The following is a 27694-nucleotide window of genomic DNA, read 5'->3' on the forward strand; positions in this document are numbered from 1 at the left end:
ACTTACAGTCGCGAGTTCGAGTCAAACGAGCCCCTAGCCTTAAAGATTCTATCAATAAAGAACTAGCAGTAGTTACTACTACAAAGATATATTTTAAACTGAATACATTTACAATAGGATTATTACTATATATACAAAATTAGATGATAACATAGGTTAGGTAGAAGGGGGTGTGGGGAGATGAGGGTGGAGCCCTGTTGCGGTAGATATTTGTGGAGTAAGCTTCAGTAAGGGGGAAGGCAGACATCTCCCGGTAAGACAGTTGACTGGGGCTTGGGGTTGTAGAGGGGCCGCGCCCCTCCCACTATCAGAGATGTCCAATCTGACCGCTGCTTGTGAGGTCTTGGCAAGGCCCCGGAGGGGCAGGGTGAAATGGTGATAATAGGATTAGCGCTGGGTTGTAATTTGATAAGCCGCTGCATAGCAACTCTATGAAAGGCTTGTCCGTATACTGCCGTCTTACCACAATATCATACAAAATTTTGCTGTAAAAAAAGTAAAAGATCAACATGTTTAAAATGGACGTACGGACATTCTGGTAACGATTAAAGAGTTGTTTCGCTTTCTAAATCATACCTAACTACCACAGGAATCATCATGCAAAGTTTGAAATCGATAGGACAATTCTAACATGCCTAAATTAACAAAAAGAGCTAACCATTACGGACGGACGGACGGACTGACAGAAGGACCGACCCTAATTATAAAAAGCTTCACTTTTTAAAATGCCCTCTTACTCTTAATTTATTATAAATCTAATAACGTCTATAAAGATGGATTTATTATTACTTGGATCTTACACCGAATTATCATGTTCTTTAACAAAGTGAAACTTGTAGCTGGCTAAAGTAATCCATCCGCTTTACCCTATCCCCTTCATTCCTACTACTGGATGAACGAACTGACCAATAAGTGTTAGCAACGACACTTTTTCCCATGTCATGAAAATCCACGTATATTCTATATCCATTTTTAAATTCAAACTATTAGAGGAAAAGATTGGAGAATAATAATTTATACATAGTCTTCCTTTCCAGCTGACATCTAATTTACATGATTTCAATTGATTAAAATCGCTGAATAACCCTCCCTGTCCTATATTAAAATAATAATTTCATGGGATGAGAGTAAAAGGTTAATACGGACTTTTAGATGCGTGACATCTCTTTAATTATATCACGAAAAATATCTGCATTTTTCGTTAATTTAGATGTGTTAGAATTGACCTATCAATTTCAAACTTTGCTTGATTATTTTTGTAACAGTTATGTGTTATTTAGGAAGCGTAGCAATTCTGTAATCGTAAATAGAAAGTTCGTACGTCCATCTATAACATGCTGATTTAGATTTTTTTTACAACTTTTGCATCATATTATAAGCGAAGCCTTTCTATTATTATATCCTAAAAATTAAAATATGTTCTTATACAGTATCCTTTATTTAAGGAATTTTGCAACAAATTTATAGAAAATTTAGTTTAGACATGCAAATTCAAGTTATGACACAGTACAAGAGTATTTTTCGTTTTGCCTTTCTTCTGATTTTAAAGCTTGGCTTTTATGGATGTTGTCTCCCTTGTTATAAAAGTGTCAAGGCTACTTGCTAATAAAAAGGATAATAAGATTTTGGGATCTATTATCAAATATTACAGATTATTCATATTATTAAAATGAAACAAAGATGACAACATCTATAAAAGCGAAGCACTGTAACGGTAGGACAAACGGACATTAACACTTGTATAGTATCCGAACTGGATAATCAGAATATAGTATATAAGAGTCGAGTCGAAGCAAAATTGTAAGTAAATTTGTTGAAAAACTGCTAGATACAGGATAATGTTTATGGACATACTTTCTAAATCGTACCTAACTACTACAGGAATCACAATGCAAAGCCTAAAACATTGCCTAAAGCTATCCGTTCCGGACAAACGGACGGACGTACGAACGGACCGACCCTAATTAGATAAAGACGTAAAATTTTTTTCTGGTGGTTCGTGTGTATTTTTAGAGAAAATTACTTTTTCTAGTCATAGCGATCAGACCGCTCCTTAGCCGCTTTTTAGCGGCCAGCCGCTAAATTTTAAAATAGCTGTAGAGCGGCCAATTTTGCAGCTAGGATGACCAAATTTTAGGACGAATTTTTATTTTTCATAACAAAAAAATTACTTTTTCTGATCATCGCCACGATATTCATGATATATGTCTGTAGTAAAAGCCGGACAAAAATCGGTCATAAAGTCGGTCAGGGAGCGGTCAAACGGTCATAACTCCACTTTTCTCAGAAGGTCATTGATATCTAAGTATTCACCAAAAAAATTTTAGGTTACTACCTTATACACAAAAGTCATAATGTAGAAATTAAGATTTATTTAGAATTTTTTCTAATTTTTTTTGCTACCCAACCGACTTTGACCGGACACCACGACCGACACAGACCAGATATTTTAATGAAATCAACTCTTGGCGACGTATAATTACTAAACTAAGTTTCAGCTCTCCATCTTACCCACAAAAAAAATGAGATTGAAAAAACTAGAGGGGGGGGGGCTCTTAGTCCGTCCGTCCGTAACGGATAGCTTTTTTCGTTAATTTAGGCATGTTAGAATTGTCCTATCGATTTCAAATTTAGCAGTTAGGTACGATTTAGAAAGCGTAGCAACTCTATAATCATTACCAAAATGTCCGTACGTCCATTTTAAACATGATGATTTTTTTTACTTTTTTAACATCAAATTTTTATGTGATCTAATTATCCGATTGATCTGATCTTTGGTATATTGATTCCTGGGACAACAAAGTATAATGTAATAAACGAAGCAACTCTATAATCAAGTCCTAAAAATTTAAGTATGTCCATAAACATTATCCTGTATCAAGCAGTTTTTCAACAAATTTACTCACAATTTTGCATTGACTCTCATACATTTATATAAGGATATTTCAGTTCTGAAACTATACAAGTGTTAACGTCCGTTTGTCCTACCGTTTCAGTGCTTCGCTTTTATGGATGTTGTCATCCTTGTTTATCTTTATTCTACAGATCAATTTGACACAAACATAACATGGTTAAAATTTATCAAACATGTTTCTCTCACTCTCTTTTGTAGTGTATGCAGGGGGTAAGGGTACGTTGAGCTGTTTATTACACTAGTCCCCAAAGTTTCATATTTATAAGAACGTTTTTTTATTTGTTAGCTTAATTAACAACCTAACAACAAAGAACTTACTTTATTAAGTTGAGTGTATGATATACTAGAGTTGGCTCAATATAACTTTATCGCTATTGGCTAGTTTTCCATAAGTACATATCTATTTATCTATTTCTCAATAAATCAATTTTCCTCCGCGCTATTACTATCTAAAAGAAAAAAGTAAATATTTATTAATTTAAATGATTTTAAAAAGATTTTTACAATTATATTTTTTTCACATTACCATCACCAAAGGGTTAATATGATTAAAATTTTAGTTTTAATATTTTAACACAAAGAAAGTGTCGCCACAATCGAATTCTTTTAAAATACAGTTTTCTTATATTTACTCTATTATGAACGTATATTTTTTATTTATGAAAAAAGGATTAAATACTTCAATGTAATTCAAATATCTACATGAAGTGAAAAACTTAATTCATTCCATAAACAAATAGAATAAAGGTCTTATCGCTTTGGTCAATGAGAGTTTAATGAGGATTATTGGAGCACTATGAGTTTTAAACACTTTACCATTGAAAGACTCTAGCTCATTTATAGACGTTTATTTCCTATATAGATCTGTCATTGATCTTGATGCAATAAAGCAGGCCGTTTTGTAAATGTTAAAAATTGGAAGATTTCATTAAATAAAAGTAATCGCAAATATACTTAATAAATAAAAGGAATGAATATGTAAAGTCTAGATCCCAAATCCAGAAATAGGAACATTAACACAGTGAAGGAACAATCTGACCACTTTATCGATTAAATCGTGTACACATTTTGGTACGCAAGGGCAGTATTTATTTTATTTTATTTATATATCCTTATAATAAAGTAACAGGATGTTTGTGTGTTTGTCTGTGTGTTTGTATGTTTGTACCGAAGGATCTCGCAAACCGCTGAACCGATCGGGTTCTCCTTAACAGGGTAGCTTTTCATAAGTCCCGGGAAGGTTTTAACTATTTTCTTGGAGGGTGGGACAACCCCAACCCCCCCAAAAATGAAAATCCCCCCCCCAAAAAAAAAATAAACATTTTTTTTAACTAAAATTAAAAATCAGGGGGGGGCACGCACCCCCCACAAAAAAAACACCCCCCCCCCCTAAATTTTTTTAAACTTTTTCTTTTAAAATCTAATATAAGAAATTGAATTATTAAATTTGACTCTCTCCTCCTCAAGTACCCCTAGAGGCCTCTAGGGGCGTAGCCGCTAGTATATAATAAGGTAACTCTTAATTTCTTTGGATAAAGATTAGCTTGAAGAAATTATTTTGATTCGTCGTATTGAATGACTCATATACTTATGAGAATAATAATTCAAAATTCAAAAATCTGCTTGAAGTAATGTTTAGTTGGACAGATAATTGTATGTGATTGACAATCCTTGGTAATAAATCTATTGCAAACGGTGTGTTCTATTACTTCCGTAAAAAGCATAATAACCATGAATTAAAGAATATGCCAAAAACAATAAATATATGCAAAAAGATAAAAATCTAATCTTAATATTTGACAAAGAAATTGGGTTCCATAGACGTCCAAGGGTTGGGGTAAAAGGGGCGATTATCCCCCACAAACTTTAAAAGCCCACATTTACCTCCCTCAAAATTGAAAAAAAATACATTAGATTAATTAACACCCTCAGATCTTCAAAAATGCAGATTTTACCCCCATCAAAATAGAAATCCTGATCTGGATCTTTAAATGTGTAGCTGTGGCTGTAGTCGTAGCCGTAGCTGTCGCCACTGTCAGTGCTGCCAATAAAACATGGATTTTTAAAAGATTTTACAGCATTGGGCATTATCCTCTTAGAATTTTTTTTTCAATTTTGTAAATTTGAGTACCCCCACCCCCCCCCCCCCCCCCCGACAACGGTCTGGATAGAACGACGGAGGAAAAGTTCCGCAAGTCAATTTAAGTTTTTCCTCCTTTGCCTCAATCAAATCGCATTTAGATAGAGCATATTCATCTAGGCATAGGTAGGGGGGTTTGCGTGTAAAGGGGGAGGCAGAAAATTGAAACAGTATAAATATTTAGGTTGATAGCATATTATTCATTAGTATTTTGTCAGTGGGCAAAATGGCGACATGTAGCGGAAGTAATGGCGTTCAGGGTGGTCAACATGGAGACAAGGGTGTTGGAGGAGGAGCTAAGGGCAAGGGAGATATGAGAGGGCAGAAAAGAAGATACAAAGAAAGAAAGAGGCTTGCCAAGAAAATGAAGATGGCAGCTATGAGTGGGAACCAGTACCCACGATGCGCCTTTTTTATAATTTAATGATATTGTTTTAACAATTACTAATGGCTCTGTTTAGAGCCCCAATAACCATCAATGAGATTATTATTCTAAAATATTATTCTAAAATAAGGGGGGGGGGGGGGAAATGTTTAAATTTTTGCGCACTTTTGATGAGAGGGGTAATCTAATTTTCAAAATTTCCAAAAAATATTTTAGGTTAGGTTAGCTTATAGTCTAGGGAGCCGAGCGCTGCGGCCACAGATGTTCGTTGGTGAGGGTAATCTAATTTTATAAATTTCAAAAAACTATTTTAGGTTAGGTTAGGTTAGGCTATAGGCTAGGGAGCCTAGCGCTGCGGCCACAGATGTTAGTTGTCAAGGGTACTCTAATTTTATAAATTTCAAAAAACTATTTTAGGTTAGGTTAGGTTAGGTTATAGGCTAGGGAGCCGAGCGCTGCGGCCACAGATGTTAGTTGTCAAGGGTACTCTAATTTTATAAATTTCAAAAAACTATTTTAGGTTAGGTTAGGTTAGGTTATAGTACTAAGTTTAAAAAGATTACATAAGATCTCAAACTTGATAATGTTTTTGTCCTAAACAGGATGGCATCATGGTTGGGCTTGCCGGCGCTCTTCTTGGTAAACTTGACGGCGGAAGTGTTGGTAAACAATTGAGATATTCATTTAAATTTAATACTGTTTGCATCATGGTTGGGATTCCCGGCGCTAATCTTGGTAAACATTTCGGCGCAAATGTTATAAGACACTAAGTTTTTAAATGTGAAAATTTAATATTTAAATTGCTCTCTGGCTCTCTGGCTTTGTACTCTCTCGCGCTCCCCCCCAACCCAATCCCCATGGCGTCTTGTCCTGATTCTAATTTCGTAGTAAACTGACCTAATTTTGCTACATGTACGAATATTTATATGTGCTTTTAACTCTCTCGCGCCCCCTTCTCTTGCTTGCGGCTCCTCCTTCTCTCGCGCTCCATCTCCCAACAGAATTGAAGAAAGTCCAAATCAAAGAGTTCCACTTCCAACCAATCAGAGTGTTTCATTTTTGACCAATCACACACGAGTATTTTGAAAGCTTTGCAGATTTTTTTTATATAAATAGACTGTAAAGACAGTGTAACTATTAGTCGCGTGAGGCTTGTAGTACTAACCTGAGTGTTAGCTAACTGGTTGCCACAGCGGCTTCCCTCCCCTCCTCTCTTTCCTGTCACACATCATAATATTTTATGGAAAATATTATTTTGTTGTCGGGGGGGGGGGGGGGGTACTCAAATTTTCAAAAGTGAAAAAAAGAGTTGTAGGAGGAATTTACCCAGCATTGTTTTTCATTGGTTGATTTATTAAGTTGAGTGTTCAAACGTTTCAACCACTAACACTTTAACCGGTAGACAAAAGTAGAATTTTGGGGATGAACATAAATTTATCGTCCATTGTCTTTTAATATTTTATATCTATAACTGCTAACCCATAACCTACTAACACATATCTAATTCATCACTTTTTTTTATTTCGTATTTTACTTATTATATTCTGTATGATTTTTTTATGTAAAACGAATAAATAATTTCAACAAACAACAAAAATTTTTATATCAGCGGAAACGATGGGAGGTCATATAAAGGTAGGACAGTCCTATTTATATGTTAATTTCACTTGTAGTTGGAACTTGGGAATACTTTTTTTTATCTTCACAAATAAATAATATAAATATACAGGGAGGGAGGAGACATTGGGCTGTTTATTACACTAGTCCCCAAAGTTTTATTATTCGTTGGCCCAACAACTTTTGGGACTTTACTTGATTTTTATTGGTTGGATTTTAAAGTTGAGTGTTCAAATGTTTCAACCAGTAATCATATTATACAGAAGGGGTAATTTTGTGTATCATCATTAGGGATATACATCAATTTATCGACCATTGTCTTATCCTTTAGTTCCCTGAGAAAAACAACTTAGATTTAATCATTATTTTCTTATACGTTGTCTGTCTGTCTATTTGTCTTAGTATAGCTGCTGAAATAAATTTTATTGTATGGTTTAAAACGCCCAATTTACTAGCGGCTGCACCCCTAGCATCTAGGGAATCTCTCTTTAAAAGTGTAAGAAGGGGTCAAAAACTAAAAGTATTCTAAAACCAACCTAGAGCTTAAATTTTAAAACCTAGGGCTTAAATTTAAAAATATAATAGCCTAAAACTATCCTGGACCCTATGTGAAGCTTACTTAAAAGAGAGAACAAAATCAGTTATGTAATTATCAAAACATTAATCTTCAGACAAAAAAAAACTTACTACTTAATATAATAAAATATATATTTATTCAATTAATTTAGGTACTAAATGTACTATTTAAATAAGGATTTAAATTTTATTGAATTTGAATTGCTTTGCTACCACTTTTAGTTTTAGAGGAAAAAAATTTTACTTGGTAGATAGGTGGTACTCTTGTCAAAAATAACTATAAGCCTCCCCAAGACATATGCGAAGCTACACTGTAAAGGAGAACCATATTAGTTCATCTGTTAGCATGATCCTTCAGTGCACAACCACACAGACAGACAGACACAAATCCTGTTACTGTTATAAAATCTAACTAGCGGCTTTGCCCCTAGCCTCTAGGGGCTTTGCCTTGAGAGATGATAAAAAAAATGAAGGCGAAATTCATAAAAGGACAAAGGAAATCTTCAACAACAAAAAAGAAAAAAATGGGGGTGGGGGTTTTGTTTTTGGGGGGGTTGGGGGTGTCCCACTCCCCCAAGAAAATAGCTTAAAACCACCACAGGACCAGTAGGTATATACCCTGAAGAGTAGAATCCAATCGGTTTAGTGGTTACCGAGATCTTAACCCTTTACAGTCGGGCCCCTTGCCGCACCTTAATCGGTCGGGGGGGGGGGGCGTTCAACGCCCCCCCTAATTATCTCAGTTCCTATTAGAGCTAGAGGGCTAAATTTTTTGTGCAAGTCCCCTGTTTGATAATGAATTTCCGACCTTTTATAAGTCTAAGTCAATTTTCGCTTCCTTCACCCTTTTATTTAACAACCTTTGTTTTTAGGTCTTTTTTTATTTAAAAATTTCAAACGGCTGTAATTTTCTTAATTTTGAAGCTAGAAAAAAAAAATTTTCCTAGAAAATGTTTATTTTTATGTAAATTTTACATTAGAAATATCAAAATATAAATTTCAGCGGCCGCAGCTGTACTTGGCAGCTGCCAGCCGCCGCAGTCGGCGGTCGGCGGGAAAACGGCGGCGGATTTTCATGAAATTTTAATACGTTATTTAGACATGTAAGAAAAGCTTAAGTTTAAAATTTGAAGTCTCTAAGTCAAAAATTGCGGCAACAGGAGCCTTTTAAAGATTTCTGGAGACCTGGAGGATCAGGACCTGCAGGATCATACCTGGAACCTGAAAGTGACTTGAACACCTGTATTTCATATAAGGATGTACTACTAGAGGATTTTTTAGTTTTTTTGGTATGATAAAATGCTTTGTTTTAGTCAAAAAAATATTTTTGCTCTTTACCTGGATGACCCTGCCAGGTTTGCTGGCATCCTGTGCCCGCCAGGATGGAGATATTCAAAAAATTCCAACTCTCAGTTGTGTGTCATACCCATACTTAAAAAGTCAAGCAGTTTGGGATCTTTATCTTTCACACACAGAAAATGAGATAGAAAAAACCGGATGGGGGGGCGTTCAACGCCCCCCCCCCCCCGACCGTTAAGGGTTAAGCTTCAGACGGACAGACATCATTTTACTTTGTATTATAGACTAGCGGCTTCGCCCCTAGCATCTAGGGGCTTTGCCCCAAGAGGTGATAAAAAAATTAATATTTATTGTTTTTAGTGAGAGAATGTTGCTATTCTTTCATTCAAAATAAATGCTGGAATAAAAAATATTTTTGGCAGCCTGTATCAGAGCAAAATAAAAAATAAGGGGAGGATTTTTTTTGTTTTTGGTGGGGTTAGGGGTGTTCCACCCCCCCCCCCCCGAAAATAGCTTAAAACCACCACAGGACCAATAGTTATATACCCTCAAGAGTAGAATCCGATCGGTTCAGTGGTTACCTAGATCTTAAGCTTCAGACGGACGGACGGACAGACATCAAGCTACTTTGTATTATAGATAAATAAATGTGTCAAAAATGTCCCTTTCTTTTATGTAAACCCAGGGGATTCTAGGGATAAGACACTGGAGATATATAAATATATGTATATTAAAATTTGGGGTATAGCCCCTTTAGAGGCAAAGCCCCTTAAGAGGCGATTCTTTGTATTTTCACATTAGCTTTTCTCCTATTTCTAGCTCCTGCGGGGGGCTCTAACCTAACCTAACCTAATCTAACTTATTAAAAGCCATTTAAAAATACGACAAATCCTCCCTTATGGGGCGTTGCCACGATAGGGACCCAAAATTTGTATTGATTTATACAACACTATACAAACAAAATATGAGTACCCAAGCTTTTGGCTTTTGGGTACCAGCATAATAAACAGACTAGTACAAAATCTCTAAATACTTCGATAAATTAATCTTTCTATGTATGTGTAAAATTACGGTTTTGGTTTTAATGTAGGATGAAGATTAATTCTATCGCAGTTGCTCTTTCCCTTACTGCAAATAAATATAATTATGTAATACAAATAAAATTATAGATATAATAATCGATATATTATTACTTGGATGTTGCATCAGATTTTCATGTTCTTTAATAAAGTTATACTTGCAGTTGGCTAAAATAATGATAACCTTTATTTTCCCTCTCTTCTACTGTATGAACGAACTGACCATTTAATAAGGCCCATATTAGCAACCTAAATTGTCGACAAATTTCCCCTGTCAATATATCCACCTATTCTATATCCATTGCTACAACCATATGATTATATTAACAAGGATAGTTATGTTCAAGTTTTCGGACTTCATGTCTAACTTTTTATTGATTTTATTTTTTTTTACTCTATGTAATACATGGTTTTAAAACATTAAAATAGTTAAATAAGAATTTTGTACAATTAAATTGTTTATAACTATAGAAAAATATGCATTTTCATTTATTATAGGAAGATTTTTGAAGTTGAAATATGAAATTTATTCGAATATTATTAATATTTTAAAGTGTATTAATTTTTGTAGGTATTATCAATATTTCTGTTTTTTTTGTTATATTATTTAATTTTAATTGATATGTGTAGATATCAAAATCAGTAAAGAAACAAGAGAATAATGGAGTATATTATTAAAATATGGACGTACGTACGAACCCTAGTTATAGAGCAGCTACGCTCCTTAAAATAAATTCCCTCTTAAATGTCCCTCGTATGCTCGTCTGTATGTTGTTTATAGTATATAGCAGGAGGGAGGGAGTGGACATTGGGCTGTTTATTGTACTAGTCCCCAAAGTTTTATAATAACGTTTGCTCCACAAATGAGGACTTTTATTAAATTTTGATTGGTTGGTTCATTAAGTTGAGTGTCCAAATGTTTCAACCACTAATTGTAATATACAGTAGGTGTAATTGTGCGTATCATCATTGGGGAAGTACGTCAATTTATCGGCCATTGTCTTATCCCTTTAGATCCCCGGGTATATAATAGTAAGAAATACGAGTGTCTAAATGTTTCAACCACTAATTGTAATATACAGTAGGTGTAATTTTGCGTATCATCATTGGGGAAGTACGTCAGTTTATCGGCCATTGTCCTATCCCTTTAGATCCCCGGGTATATAATAGTAAGAAATACGAGAATGAAATATTTTGTAGTTCGTGTGCGAGCTTTCTAAAAATCGATATTTCCTTATATTAGCCGTCGTCGGAGTCGAGAGGTATTTGGTTTTAATTCATATAGTCATATAGTTACTACCTCTCTGTATAGCAAATTTAAGCAAAATTTCATAATTATATAGTGATTTTTAGTGTAATTAGTGATTATTTTATCATTTAATGTTGTTTTAGTGAGATGACAACGTAATTAGTTCAATGTTTTATTATAAAATTGGTTAAGTTATGGCTCCGAAACCGATTAATATCCGCTGGATTAAAACCGGCTCTTAGTCATACTAAAAAATCATGTATAGCATCATATTGGCAATTTTCCACAAATTTTAAAATAAATGCCAGTTTTGTTACCCCGACGGGGCCGAAGGTTTTAATTTTAATGTTTTATTTTAATATCCGCAAAAAGCTGTCTATAATACGATACCATAAATAACAAATAAGATATTTATAAAAATATTAAGGACATAAGATTATTATGTTGAAAAGTGTTTAGATTTTTGTTTAGTTATTCGTTGTTAATAAGGTCTGTTTTTTTTTATAATCTGTATAAAAAAGTAATTAGCCGTTTCCGAGATCCTATGCGTTAGACAGTCCGCGTATTTGAAATTATTGATTAGCTAATTAATTCAAAAACTTTGTCAAACATTAAACAAATATTCATGAATATTTTAACAAGAATGACCATTGACAACATCCATCCAAAGCGCAGCTTATTAAAGGAGAAGTACAGGATTTTAAAGGACATACTGACGTTATATTAGAGTAAAACACTAGAGGGAGAAAGAATTAAATAACTGCATCTCGCCATCCCAACCGCCTTGTGCAACCTTTCTATTGGGTCATTATAAATCAACCAATGGTGTCGCTTATCTTAACAAAGCCAAGTAACAGAAAATAATTTAGAAGCATACGAAAAAGGTCTTTGCAAAAGGAAGGGAGGTAGTTGTCTGTATATACATCTATACTATAGATCTGTTTACGTTATAACGGCTTACGGGTTACAATATGGATAAATTATTATTAAGTGAAACTTATTATTGGGCTAAAATAACGATTCCCCCCTTCCACCCCCCTTTAACCCCTCCCCTCGTATTGGATGAACGAACTGACCAATAAACAAATTCCATGTTAGCAAGCTAAATTTACGATAATTTTTCCCCTGTCATAGTATCCACGTATATTCTACATCCATTGTACATATCATGATTTGATTCACCGGGGTTTAACAAAATATATTTCTTCAATAATTACTCAACAGAATGCAAAAAGTAAGGTGTCAAATTAAAGATCTTACTATCTTTGTTCATTATGGCAATTTTCTTCTTTTTTTGTTGCGTTTTAGTACCTTAAAATTGACCTAACTTTTTTTAAAACTTACATTACTTCAAAAATAAGAGGTCTACAAAAAAAAACGATTGCATATTTAAATTCTATGGACCATTTTACACCTATTACTTACTAAAAACACCGATTAGCTATTCTAAATAATAAAAAAAAGTTAAGACACCTTCTTTATAATTTTTAGCTTCATCTAATAAAGTGCCGTAATGTCTCTTAGTATAGGAAAGCATTGCTTTTAGAACATACAACATATACAACGGTAAATTTACTACAATATTTTTAAAGGCGAAGCTTTTCTATACTTCCGTACGTCCGTCCGTCTGTAACGGTTAGCTCTTTTCGTAAATTTAAACAGGTTAGAATTGTCCTATCGATTTTAAACTTTGCAAGCTGATTCCTATAAGAGTTAGGTACGACTTAGAAAGCGCAGCAACTTTATAATATAAACCAGAATGTCCGTACGTCCATTTAAAACATGCAGATTTTTTTACTTTTAGATAAATACATTTTATATGTTAAAATTAATTGATTCATCTGATTTTTGGAAAACTGAGTCCTATTACAACAAGATACAATATTATCAGCGACTATAATCAAGTACTAAAAATAAAAGTTTTTCCTTAAGCATTATTCTGTATTTATGCATTTTTTTCAACAAATTTACTCACAATTTTCTTAAGACTTATGCATTAATATTCTGCTTATTTAGTTCTGACACTCTACAAGTGTTAATGTTCGTTTGTATCTCCATTTCCGAGCTTCGCTTTTATGGATGTTGTCATCCTAATTCAGTTACTTAATGCAACGATTTATATACATAATTGGGGTAGGTCAGTCTGTAACGGATAGCTCTGAGCGTTAATTTAGACATGTTAGAATTGTTCTATCGATTTCAAACATAAGGATTCCTGTAATAGTTTGATAAAATTTAAAATATTAGTATGTCTAAAGAACCAAATTTATTCACATTTTATGGAAAGTTTTAATATACATCCTTGGACTAAAACCAGAACAATGCTTCCCTTAAAAGATCCTCGTAAAATTAGTCTATTTGTTGATTTATTTCCATCATCTATGATCTCTATAGTCGGAGGTTTGTGAAAGTTTTTAAAAAATAGCCTAAAACCACATGAAGACCAAGATCTATTAATAAGATAGCCTAAAGCCATAGAAGTAAAAAACTTAATCGGTTCAGTAGTTATCGAAATCTTAAACTACAGACAAAAAAAAACTTGCTACTTTGTATATAGGATGATATTTAGCGATAAAAATGATTTAAGCTTGTTATTACAATAACTAAAGGGGTAGTTTCACGAAATGCATTTGAACTTAATTTAGTTTACCGCATATTTTATCCTGGTTAAATGGTTAAACTACATTCATATGGCATATATTTGAAAGAATATCAATTTTCTACCACGTAGTTTTTAAAATATCTAGACTTGAAAATTGTCTTTTTAAATTGCATATATCACAAAAAGACAATTTTCAAGCCTTGATATTTTAAAAACTACGTGGTAGAAAATCGAATTTATTTCAAATATATGCTATATAAATGAAGTTTAACCCATTAACTAGGAAAAAATATGCGATTCACTAAATTAAGTTCAAACACAACAAGGATGACAACATGTATAAAAGCGAAGCACTGAAACGGTAAGACAAACGGACATTAACACTTATATAGTATCAGAATATAAATGTATAAGAGTCGAAGCAAAATTGTAAGTTTATTTGTTGAAAAACTGCTTGATACAGGATAATGTTTATGGACATACTTAAATTTTTAGGATTTAATTATAGAGTTGCTTGGCTTATAACATTATACTTTGTTGTCCCAGGAATCAACATACCAAAAATCAGATCAATCGGATGATTAGATCATATAAAAATTTGTTGTTAAAAAAGTAAAAAAAATCAACATATTTAAAATGGACGTACGGACATTCTTGTAATGATTATAGAGTTGTTACGCTTTCTAAATCGTACCTAACTACTAAAGGAATCACCATGCAAAGTTTGAAATCGATAGGACAATTCTACCATGCCTAAATTACCGAAAAAAGCTATCCGTGTGTGACGGACGTACGGACCGACCCTAATTATAGAAAAGCTTCGCTTTTAAAAATGACGATAAATCATAAATTTTATATAAAAGAAAACCTTGGTGCCCTGTTCCTTGCGATTATCCACAGGGAGGGAGGGGACATTGGGTTGTTTATTACACTGGTTCTCAAAGTTTTATAATAATGTTTTATTATTCGTTGGCTTAACAACTTTGTTGACTCTAATTTAATTTTGATTTATTAAGTTTAGTGGCCAAACATTTCAACCACTAATTGTAACAACAAAATGGGTAATTTTGTATATCTTCATTGGGGATGTACATCAATTGTTATCGGCCATTGTCTTATCCCTTTAGATCCGTGCGATTAACCAAGTGACAATCGTCAAATTTGTAACAAGGATATTTATGTCCCTACGTAGCGCAACAACTGAAAATACTATAAAGTAATAAGGATTTTTTGTAAATTTACAAAGTTTCTCAACTATATTAAGTCATAAAAATGATTATCCTTCTCTTTCTTAGGGGGTTTCTTTCCCACTTCTCCTCTCATCTTCCTCAATCTTATGACGTCACATGGCTGATTTTAAGACACTTTGTAAAGTTATTTTTTTTTAGTTTATTACTTAAGATTTAATATCACTGAACAGATTCAAATCTCCTTTTTAGGAAAGCTTCATTTAAGTTCTGGGATTTATGAATTTTTTAGGCTTTTTTCCATATGAATGAAGATCCTCTAGAGGCTAGGAGAGCAGCTACTAGTATAATTTAAAAGGGTCAATAAACATAGATATTTTGTATTTTTTTGAAAATTGGATCCGAACCTAGTAATAGTGTCTAACTTTTAATCTTTGTGACGTAACAAAAATCCATCTCTTTTTTAGGGGTTTCCTTTCCCACCTCCCCTCTCATCCTTCGATTTTTGTTACGTCACAAAGATAAAAAGTTAGACACTATTACTAGGATCTTGGATCCTATTTCAGGTTAGGATAGAATGAGCAAGGCTTAAAATAAACTTTTTAGGACAAGTTCCCGCAGGGGTTTAAGCACATTTTTAGGCGGTTTTTCATACGCCTCTAACATCTAAGGGTTCTGAATTTAAAGGGGCAAGTAATATAATTATAGCCTAACCATCCCAAGGCTTAAATCTTACAATAAACTAGCTTAAAACCAATAACTATCTGGAGCATCTCCAAAGTCCAAACGAAGGAACTTATTCAGTTCAGTAGTTATTGAAATCTTAATCTTTAGATAAAAACTCTTACTACTTCTAGTTATGAATCTTCTCAGGATATATGAGAAACTACATTGCAAAGAAGAACCATATCAGTTCAGCTGTTAGCAATATTAAGGTATAGAGAGACAGACATAAATAGAGAAAAAAATCCTGTTATTTTTTAAAAAGGGTGTGAAAGAAATTTTAAGTTACGCATCATAAGCTTATACCTGGGAGGTAGGGTACATTTGGCTTTGTACTACTCTAGTCCCCAACGTTTTATAATAACGTATTCTTGTTTGTTAGCTTGCCAACTTTAGGGACTTTCTTTGAATTTTGATTGTTTGAGTGGCCAAACGTTTCAACCACTAATTGTACAGAAGGGGATTTACATTATTTATCGGCCATTGTCTTATCTCTTTTGATCCCTGAGTATATAGAAACAATAAGTTCATAATGTATAGAGTTGCTACGCTTGTAAAACTGACTATATCCTGGGGCAAATTGAGCCACGTACCAGAAATAAAAGAAAATTTAAAATGGTCTGAGATAAAGTTTAACTGTGGGGATAAAGGGGTGTTTAATCCCCCTCAAACCCTTGAAATCCCTCGTTTTATCCCCATCGAAATAAATAGCTTGGACGTCCCTAATTCTATAGGAAGAATATTTTTGATTGAAAAAAAGTAGAATTAACTGTATTGCTATTAAATAGAACAGTATATGAGACATGAAGATTTACGAATACCCTTTAGTTATAAAAAAGCTTTGCTTGTAAAATAATCAAGTACTGGCGGCTGCGCTTCTACCATCTAGGAGCTCTGTATTGGAAAGAGTAAGGAAAATAGCCTAAAACCAAACTTTGATATAAAAATTATATTGTCTAAAACCATCGAAGAACCTATAAGAAGCTTTCATCAAACTTATTACTCAATCAATTCAGTAGTTATAGAAATCTTAAGCTACAGACAAAAAACCTTTTTTTTGAGGGGGGGGGCGGGATATTTTTCTAGGGGCGATTTCTCTTGGAAGGGTGGTGGTACCCTTCCTCATAAAAAGTTATAAACTTTCCCATGACCTATGAGAAGCTACCCTGTTAAGGAGATCCTGATCGGTTCAGCGGTTAGCGAGATCCTTCGGTAAAAACAAACATACAGACAGACAGACAGACAACGTTCTACTTTGGATTGTAGATAATCTTTATACTTTTCCCATTTTCCCAAAAATCGCGTAAAAGACGGAAAAAATGTTATAATATAGTTTCGAAATATTTCACATTGTATTATTACAAGCCTCAAGCCCGCAGGGTATACCATTCACAGACATTAGCCAGGGAGACAGAGGGATAAGACAATGGTAGATAAATTCATGTTCATCCCCAATGAATTACCTCTTCTGTAGATTACAATAAGTGGTTGAAACAATTTGGACAATTAAATGAATGAACCAACCAATCAAAATTCAAAAAATGTCCCCAAGTTGTTAAGGCAACAAATAGAAAAGGGGTATTATAAGATTTTGGAGACTAGTATAATAAACAGCCCAATGTCCCCTCCCTCTCTGGACATTAAGCCGTTCCTAAGGTCTAGTAAGGTAGTGTAACAACGCATTGATTGATTGATTGTCTGTATTAGAGTTAAATAATTGTATCTCCCCATCGCAACTGCATTGTGCAACCTTTCTATTGGGTCATTGAAAATTAACTAATGGTGTCGCTTAACACAGCCAAGTAGCATAAAGTAATTTAGAACCAGACGAAAGAGGTCTTTGATAAAGGAAGGGAGGTAGTTGTCTGTATATACATCTATACTATAGATCTGTTCGGTCTGTAACGATAATTTGATTGAATATGAATATTTCCCAATTAATTTTACCAGCTCCTTTTCGCCCATTTTCTTTCCTTACCTTTTATGTACCTACAATAATTTTGAAAAAAAAAAAAAAATAAGGGGGAGGGGGTTGTTTGTTGCACTAACCCTTGGGTTATGCTCTAATCCTGTTGGGCTTCACAGAACTCAATATTACCTAACCTGACCTATCTAAAGTAATAATCAAACAAACTAATATTCAAAACCAAGAGGGTTATTTTCAATAAAATTGAAAACAAGGGCTCGACAAGGTACTTTTGTAAAATCTGTAGTCCTTGTAAGTTTCTACAGCAATTCTACTATAAATGAACGACTCAAGAACATATCTATTAAAGCTTAATATATGTACAGTTTTATCACATACAGGGTCAAATGGAAATCGTATGAAAGGGAAAACGAAATTATATTTTCTTTCATATTTTTGTGTTTTACTTTAAAGAATAATTAATTTTTTTTAAAAGGGGGAGTGATATTTCTAGGATATATTTCTCTTTCACAAGAGCCGGTTTGGTATAGAATACGAGTAGTGCATGGTTTTTCTGTAAAACCCATGAGATCGTGGACATTTGGCTGATAGAGTTTAGTTTAAAGTCGAGAAAATAAAACATTATGATAACCGGTTCTACCCCATCCCTTATTCTCTTCCCCACTTTCAGTTTAGAAGGGTGACGCAAATTTCAGATCCCAGATTTCGCGATTTGAATAAAAATTATCTTTATATTATAGCGAAATAAATAATCTTGCAAGCATCGCTTTTATCTTATGAAGAAAAATAGTAAATCAAACGGTGAAAACTGAGATCTGAAATTTGCGTAACCCTTCTATATGACGCATGACCGCTACGACCGCGAGACGTTGCATTATTTTGTCCACTATCCATTTGGCTGACTATTAAAATAGTCCCCAAAGTATTATAATAACGTTTTCTTATTCGTTGACTTAAAAACCTTGTTGACTTTTATTGAATCTCAATTGGTTGATTTTCTTAGTTGGGTGTCCAAACGTTTCAACCACTAATTGTAATCTACAGAATGGGTAATTTTATGTAATCATTGGAAATGTATATCAATTTATTGGCCATCGTCATATCCCTTTAGAACCCTGGGCAGAAAATCAAATGACCTATAGATAAGCTGCGTAAAAAGTAGTAAAAAATATTTTTTGTAACGCATAATAAACAGCTTTCCGCGGATAAGTTTAATTCACGTTTTGTTAGTCAAGAGGGGCCGAAGGCCTAGGCTTACAAAACTGGTATTAATATTATGATTTTTATTTTGTTATTCTTGGAAAATTGTCTACAATACCATAAATGATTTCTAGTATTACTTAGAACCGGTTATAATCCAGCGGATATTAGTCGGTTTTAAAGCCATACTGGAAAAGTTTTGATGATTTTGTAAAACCCTTATCAAGGCGACCACTCCTAGCCATAGGCGTCCAAGGGGGGGGGTAATGGGCCATTTGGCACCCCCAAACGATTTTGGGGGTGCCGTAGGCACCCCCAAAATTTTGTGAACAATACCCCCCCCAAAAAAAAATTACCCCTACCTTGGGGGTGCCGTAGGCACCCCCAACGATTTTGGGGGGGGTATTTACCCCACCCAAATTGAATGTTCTTAAAAAAAAAATTTTACTGTCCAACCAGTTAAAACAGTTCTTAACCATGATAACAAAAAATTTAATAGTTTGATCATGTTTTATTTGCTTGGGCCTTTATAAGGGCTAAAACCATCCCGGGGATCTATGATGTAATTGTAAAGCACTGAAGATTCCATAAAATAGATACCTAACTAAATTAAATATTTCATTAAATAATGAAAAAGAATTTCTATAGGCGATTTCTTTTGGGAGGATGTCAGGGTGTCTCAAAACTAGTTATAAAACTTACCAGGACCTATAAGACGCTTCACTTTAAAGTATAATCATATTGGTTCATTGGTTAGTGAGTTAATTATTGTATTTTTATGTTCTAAAGAATGAGATACTACTATATATTTGAATAGTAGTGGCGCCCTTAGCATCTAAGAACTCGTGTTTTCTAATGGGTAAAAAGGGAGGAGAAAAATAGCCTAAAACCACTCAAAGGATTGACCTATAATAGTGTGGAACCATCATGGGATCTATGTGAAGCTTTCCTAAAAAGGAGAACTCAGTATTAAAAGTAATGAAATCTGAAGCTATAGTCAAATAAACCTTACTTACTACTTTATGTTATAAGATAGTACTTATTAAATTAATAGATTAGGTAGGTGCTTTTTTTACATAATTTAATTACCCCCCCCAAAAATTTTACCCCCGGGGTAAATTAGTTTGGGGGGGGTAATTACCCCCCCCCAACAGATTTGGGGGGAGTATTTACCCCCCCCAACAGACTTTAGGGGGGGTAATTACCCCCCCCAATCAAATTTTACCCCCGGGGTAAGAATTTTGGGGGGGGTAAAAAAAAATTTCGGCGCGCTTCGCGCGCCATTTTACCCCCCCCAAACACGAATTACCCCCCCCCCTAAAATTTTTTACCCCCCCCAAAAAAAAAAGCTTGGACGCCCCTGCTCCTAGCTCAAGATTAAAACTTTTACCCACCAACTAAAAATAAACATAAAAATAAAGTTTTAAACAAGAATAATCTACCCCAAAAACTAATTAATATCATTCATTGTAGCGGAGCTAATCTGTAGTAACATGCATAGAAAAATCATGTATAGCATCGTTATTAAGACAATTTTTATTTTATATCCGCTGTCTTTAATAGGATGCGATAAATAAATATTAAATTATTAGAAAAACTGCGAATTTATCTGACTTAATTCTACAGTTGAATTCTAATTTTAAATATAATTTATAAAACTATAATTAGCAAAGATATTCTTTGCAGAGGGAGAGGACACAAAGTTTTATGATAACGTTTTCTTATTCGTTGGCTTAACAACTTTGGAGACTTTAGTTAATGTAATTGGTTGCTTTATTAGGTTGATTGTCCAAACGTTTCAACCACTAATTTTAATCTACAACAGAAGTAATTTTTTTTATCAACTTTGAGGATTTATATCAATTTATTGGCCATTGTCTTATTCCTTCAGATCCCTTTATTCTTTATCAATTCATTTCTGTTTGTTGATTCATTTATGATTGAATAGGATTGCGTAATTACTGAATATCAATTGGGAAAAAAATATAAAAAGGTTTTTTTAAGGAATAGGAACGTATATTAAAATTTTTAAATATGTATATAATGGATGTGAGTTTTTGGGAAAGCTTTAATTTATTTTCACCTTAATTAATGTTAAAATACACGAAGGGAGGGGACAATTGACAATAAATTACTTTGGTACCCAAAGTTTTTAAACTGCGTTATCTTATTAGTTGGGTTCCATTGTTGAATTTTGATTGGTTGGTTCCAAACTCGAAGTGTCCAAACTTTTAAAGAAATCTCTTGAAGGGGTAATTTTGTTTATTACCCTTTGGGATGGACATCATTTTATTGTCCATTGTCATAAATCTTTAGATCCCTAAGGGGGGGGGGGAGAGTCGATCGAGGTGGTGTGGACACCTCCCTCCCGAATTTCAGTCTCTGTCTCTTTAAAAAAATACAGGAAGTTTGAAATTAGTGGCGTGTTTTTTAAAATAAACTCCAAAGGCAATAAGTTGCAAAACCTTTTAGTGTACTTGTATCCAGGGATCTAAAAGGATAAGACAATGGCCGATAAATTGATGTACATCCCCAATGATAATACACAAAATTACCCCTTCTGTAGATTACAATTTATGTGAAACGTTTGGACACACAACTTATAAAGCGATAAGACAATGACCGATAAGTTGATGTACATCACCAATGATATACAAAATTACCCCTTCTGTAGATTACAATTTGTGAAACAAGGACAATTACGTTAATAAGCACGAAATATTTTTTTTAAAACACAATGCAAGTTTGACAAATGCTTGATAAGTGTCAATAGCACAGCTACCTTATAAATATAGTAAAAATAGTAAAAGGAGGGAAGGGACATTTCATTTAGTTGATTGTCAAAACGTTTCAACCACTAATTGTACATCTATTTATCAGCCATTGTCTTATCCCTTTAGATTCCTAGTAAAACCTGCATTACCAAAGACAATACACAATTCTAGTATGGATTTAAAACCGATTAGCTTACGGGGACTAAGAACTAAATTCTCAGCCATACTAAAAATCATGTATATAGCATCGTATTACAGATAATTTTCCACGAATATTAAAATAAAAATCTAAAAATTAATATCAGTTTTGTTAGTCCAGACCTTCGGCCCCACGAGACTAACAAAACTTGTTTTCATCTTTTAATTTTTCATTTTAATATTCGCGGAAAGCTGTCTATAATACGGTTTAATAAATAACTATTACCATATTTTATTTTTAGTATGTTATTGCTTCGCTTTTGATACTTACTTGCCCTTGTTATTTGATTTGAAGTCAGTAAAGGGGGTGATTTAAGAACATTACCTGCTAATCCAACAAAAATAATATATGTGTGTATTTTGTTTGTAGATGATTCAAAAGACAATTGTAAATTTTGTAATTTATGGTACTGTCTATTTGAAGGGAAACTTTCTATTTAAATTTTTGTGATAATTAATTAATATTACAGATCCTTAAGATACACAAAAGTACCCCTTTTGTAGATAACATTTAGTGGATGAAACATTTGAACACTAATTAGATATAAGTCCACCAAGTTGTTAAGCCGACGACGCATAAGAAAATGTTATTGTAAAACTTTGAAGACTAGTGTAATAAACAGCCCAATGCGCCCCCCCCCCCCTAATCCCAGTATAGAATAGCTAGGTTAAATATCTATTAAGTAAACCATATTAAAAAATGAAAAACGAGTTTCTCTTGAAGTCAAATATAACACCCTTGCGCTTATTTTGCTTGTCCATAACTACAGAAAGTATCCTCCCTCAATGGATGTACAATATACGTGGATATTATGACATGGAAATAATCGTTTATTGGTCAGTTCGTTCATACAGTAGGAGGGGAGAGGATGGGGAAAAAGAAGGATTGTTATTTTAGCCTGCTGCAAGTTTCACTTTATTAGATAATATGAAAATCTGTTGTAAGATCCAAATAATAATATATCCATTCATCCCTTCATGGTGTGCTTTCAATTCCGTCAACTTTTGATAATACAATATTTAGCCGAATAAGTGTGGTTAACAACAAGGAATTATAAGTAGGGCAAATGTGCCTACAAAAGTATCTAAATAAAAAAATGAATTTTAAACGAATTAAAACATACTTTTATTTATACAATTTATATAGATTTTTTAAATATAATTACCTAAATAATATAAATGCATATTTTTTTTTTTTTTTTTTTTATTATATTTGTAGCCTAAACTTATTTCCTTTTACAACTGAATTGCCTATTGACAGACTAACGTATTTTTTCTTCTACTGCAAAGACAACTTAACTAAGTTTTACGTAAATTTTCTTAGCTCTAACATCTTATAAAACATAAAATATATAAATATAACATTTACATTTTACAAGGTTGATTATGTTAATAGGTTATACCACTTAAAAATATGATATTTTTGCAGAATATAAAATGTAAAATTTACAAAACATTGAACCACTTTTTGGTTGAGAGTTTATTTAATTCCCTATTAAGTTTCGTTTAGATTGTGACGTAATGACAATTTATAGAGAAGCTGCGCTTTAAATGATATGCATGTAGCTTGTTATATGTTTGATAATATAGATATCTTGTATGTGTCATGGGGGGGGCTAAAACTTACATACACATATACATACATTTTAATACCCTTATAAGCCAACCCTTGGTTCCCCCCACCCCCGATTTGCAGGGGTTAAATAGATAAAGATGGGGGTAGGGGAGGGTGGTTTTAGATACTACATAGTGTGTAAATCATGTTTTTAAAAGGACGACAGGGGGTGGCTGAAAAAAGATGGGACTAAGAGGGGGATGGAGGGGGGTGGGGTGGAGAAATTCATACAAAATTTACGATCAGTCGTGGCTTAGTGCTTAACTCGCGTATACATACATGCGAGCGTTCATACGCGCGGTCTGACGCAGTGAAAATACGCTCATTTTTACATACACACTTTTTTAAAAACAAATTTGTAATGTGATATTGTAAATAATGAAATAAAGTGAACTTTTTAACAAAAAATCAATAATTGAATCCAGTAAAAACTGCTTTAAAAATGGGTACTTAAAATTTAACTTTAATGCAACAAGAACGACTATGTCCTTAAGTTTCGCAGCAATAACTAGTTAACAATATATATCCTATTATTTAAAGTAGTAAGATTTTTTTGTCTGTAGCTTAAGATTCCGGTAATTAATGAACTGATTGAGTCTTACATTATAGAGAAGCTTTATAAAGGTCATTGATATGTTGTTTTTGTCATCAAAATCTTCAGATGGTTTTATGTTATTTATTTGCCCTATATGCTAAGTGTGCAACCGCTAGTATTTTAAATACAACAAAGTATTATTAAAAATTTCAGCTTCAGTCAAGTTTTGTCAATCAATCACTGATTATGACATTTAATTTATATTTTAAAGTTAGTATGTTTGTAAATCTATTTAAAAAATACCATTCTAAGACATATATTTTAATTTTAGCAATCATTATCAATTTATTTTGTCTCTTGTAGAAGTGAATCAAGCAATATTAGCTTAGTAGATTTTGACGAGGTTTTATTTCTAATAGCTAGTAATTTAATTTTGTTCAATTTTTCTTTTCAATATTTAAAACCAATAATTAAAAAGGAATATACAGTAGTAATACCTAACTTACTTTATTGTGGAAATGAACGGACATACAGACATAAACTAGTTGTGTTTTAAATGATATATTTCATCTTGAGGAAAATACCATACATAAATATCTAAAATTGTACATGCACAATACAAAATAAAATAATGTTTTTGTTCTAATAGCTACATTTTGATAAAATTAATGTTATTATTATCATGTTTAACCTATTTATGATTCATCTAATAAGAAGAATTTATGGTACTACTCCATAAACAACATAATATTGTCTTCCTTCTTGGTACTACTCCACAGGAAGCATCAGGTTGTTGTAAAATTGTTTCATCCAGCTATGGTACTGCTCCATTGACCAGACATCATCCATGGTACTACTCCATAGGCATCTATAGTACTACTCTATAGGCATCCATAGTACTACTCTATGGGAAAATATGCTTAAATTATAATAATGTAGCTTCAGCACACAAATCAGAATTCTTTTTCTGTAGTATGAAGTACTTTCTCAGAATAACTTTGCAGACAAATCCACAGATGTCCAAATACTTGCTATGGCTGGGAAAATTTACATTTTATACAGTGTCAACAAATATCTGCTGCTTTATTACAACGCCCAGTTCAGAGTAGAAAGAAGCAAGAGTAGCCAGTGACACCATGGCTCAAAGGATAAAATAAATTATCCCCTCCCCCTTTCTTCATATTATAATTAGCCAAAGGGGTAGGCTTGGAAAACACCATTGGAGTAGTAAATGTAAGGGGAAGAGTATTTCCATTTTCTTCCCCTTTGCCCCAGATCTTGTTCAGCTGATGAAATTAATTGTCTGAAAGCTAAAGGTCAGGTCATATTTCGCACAGCGGTCAATTTACATTGGGTTGTTGAGGGTTGGAGAATTTTGGGGGTAGATGGATAGTGGATGGTTGGTGGATGAGTGTGGGCATAGTGACTTGGTCGAGAGTAGGGGGGAGGGGGAGGAGGGTTGCTGGGTAAAACTGGAACAGGTGTAGACAATAAAAAAAACATACACATATGTATACTTTTCTTATATTCTAAAGTAAAGCACGAATTTTTTCACTGCCTTCTCATGATATGAGAGGTTACTTCTAAAATCTGATGATCTGATGACAATATCTGCATTCAATTTAGAACAAGGGTAGCACTTTATTTAGCTCATGTGAATTATCTATTGAGCTAATAATGCCATGCTAGCCGGAAAAAATTCGGCATCGCGCCCTCACGGAGCTACAATCTCGTTTCACCTCTCTCTATGACGGTTAAGTTACTACTGACATAAACTAGTTATAGTGAAGCTAGGCTACTAGGAATACGTACGTGTATTGCATATCTATACATGCTGAATGTATTTTTTAATTAAAAAAAATTTACAGTGCCATAAGGAGCAAGGGTTGTTTTCAGGCATCTAAAGGGATAAACCAATGGCCGATAAATTGAAGTACATCCCCAATGATGATAAACAAAATTTCCTTTTGTAGATTACAATTAGTGGTTGAAATACAAAAAATCCCAACATTGTTAAGCTAACTAACAAGAAAATGTCATTATAAAACTTTGGGGACTAGTGTAATAAACAGCCCAATTTCCCTTCAGTCCCTGGGTTATTATATTGTTCACAATACCACCCTTCAAGTATGTTATGTATACACTAGCGGCTACGCCCCCTAGAAGCCTATAGGGGCACTTGTAGGAGGGGGAAAAGTCGACCTCATCCAATTTTAAATTTAAGTTTCAAAGGAATTTAAAAATATTTTTTTGGGGGAGGGGGGTGAAGACACCCTCTCCAAAAATAGTTTAAAACCTTCCCAGGACCTATAAGAAGCTTCACTGTACAGGAGAACAATATCGGTTCAGCTGTTAGCGAGATCCTTCGGGACAGACAAAAAACGCTTACTACTTTATATAATAGGATACATGAGTATTTCACAATATCACAACCGCTGACTATTACAACAGCATAAACAGAGAGAACGGGGACATTGGGCTGTTTATTACACTTGTCCCCAAAGTTTTATTATTACATTTTTTTATTCATTTCCTCAATAACTTGTAATTTAATTTTGATTCGTTAGTTCATTAAGTTGAGTGCCTAAACGTTTAAACCACTAGTTGTAAATTAAAGAAGGGGTAATTTTGTGTATTATCAAACCATCACAACCGTTCATTATTACTACAGCATAAATTTTTCACTAATAAAATAAACAGTTTTTAAAGATCTGTGTATGTTATAAAAAAAATGTTTTGCATGTTATATTGCCAAAAGTCAAAAGAAATTAAAAAGTCTTTATTGAGAATCTTAATTTTGTCAAAGAAACCCGCAAGTATTGGATATTATCGTCCTTGTTTATGTTATGGAAGTTTTCATCCTTGTGAGTTTTAATCAAAATTTGTGGAATGTTGAGTGTATTGTTCAATGTTCACCAGTAAGATACGCGAACCAACGTTAGTGTATTAGGATAGGTACTGTATCTAAATAATGTTGTGTTTTGTTGGGGGGTAGAGATAATTCATACGGGTTTGACCTAAACCTAACCATAAATAAACTGAAAAATATCCATTGACAAATCTTACTTTTAAATTTTTGTCTTAACCGTTGACGATATATTACTGTACTAGCACAAACAAACAAAAAAAATATTTAAACAATAAACTTTTATAGAACAACCAAACAATTCAATGATTTAAATTAATTCGCACCTTTACTATTAATATATGTAGTATTCGTTTTTTTTCAGTGGCAGGAATTAATATCATTAACATTTGCTGATAGAGATTTGTAGTTTAAAAGAAGTCTATTTAAATATGTTTATGTATTTTTTCTTTAAGATTTAAATCTAAATATTAGTACACTTACTCCCCTAATTAACAATAATTCATTCGTGTACCTAACTGTTCCCTCAATTTCTCCATACCTATTTTTTCTTTTTTTTGCATTTTTCATCAAACTTTATTGATATTATACTAAATTTATACAAAATCCTAAAATTGATATATTGGGAAGGATTTTTCTCGTATTCATTCGAATCGGGTGGATAGGAACCGGTTCTCATCCATATGAAAAAACTATGTCTAGCATCGTATTATATCCAGCTTTCTACAAATATAAAAATGTACAATCATAAGATTTAAACCAGTTTTTAAGCCCGTGCCTTCGGCACCTCGGGGATAAAAAAACTGGT

At 33.3% G+C, this 27694-nt stretch overlaps 2 protein-coding genes across 2 annotated transcripts in view; both read right to left on the bottom strand.

Moving 5' to 3' along the window:
- Positions 1-24407, bottom strand: part of LOC145330225 (ankyrin repeat domain-containing protein 13C) — a 526153-nt gene extending 501746 nt beyond the window's left edge. Inside the window, exon 1 of the mRNA XM_080174836.1 lies at positions 24374-24407. The gene's annotated coding sequence lies outside the window, so the exon portion shown is untranslated. The remainder of the gene's footprint in view (positions 1-24373) is intronic.
- Positions 1-24408, bottom strand: part of MED1 (Mediator complex subunit 1) — a 509044-nt gene extending 484636 nt beyond the window's left edge. Inside the window, exon 1 of the mRNA XM_080174835.1 lies at positions 24375-24408. The gene's annotated coding sequence lies outside the window, so the exon portion shown is untranslated. The remainder of the gene's footprint in view (positions 1-24374) is intronic.
- Between the last annotated feature and the right edge of the window lie 3286 nt (positions 24409-27694).

The sequence above is a fragment of the Acartia tonsa genome, chromosome 10 (assembly GCF_053477335.1).
Source record: "Acartia tonsa isolate MP-2025a chromosome 10, ASM5347733v1, whole genome shotgun sequence".
NCBI lineage: Eukaryota > Metazoa > Arthropoda > Copepoda > Calanoida > Acartiidae > Acartia > Acartia tonsa.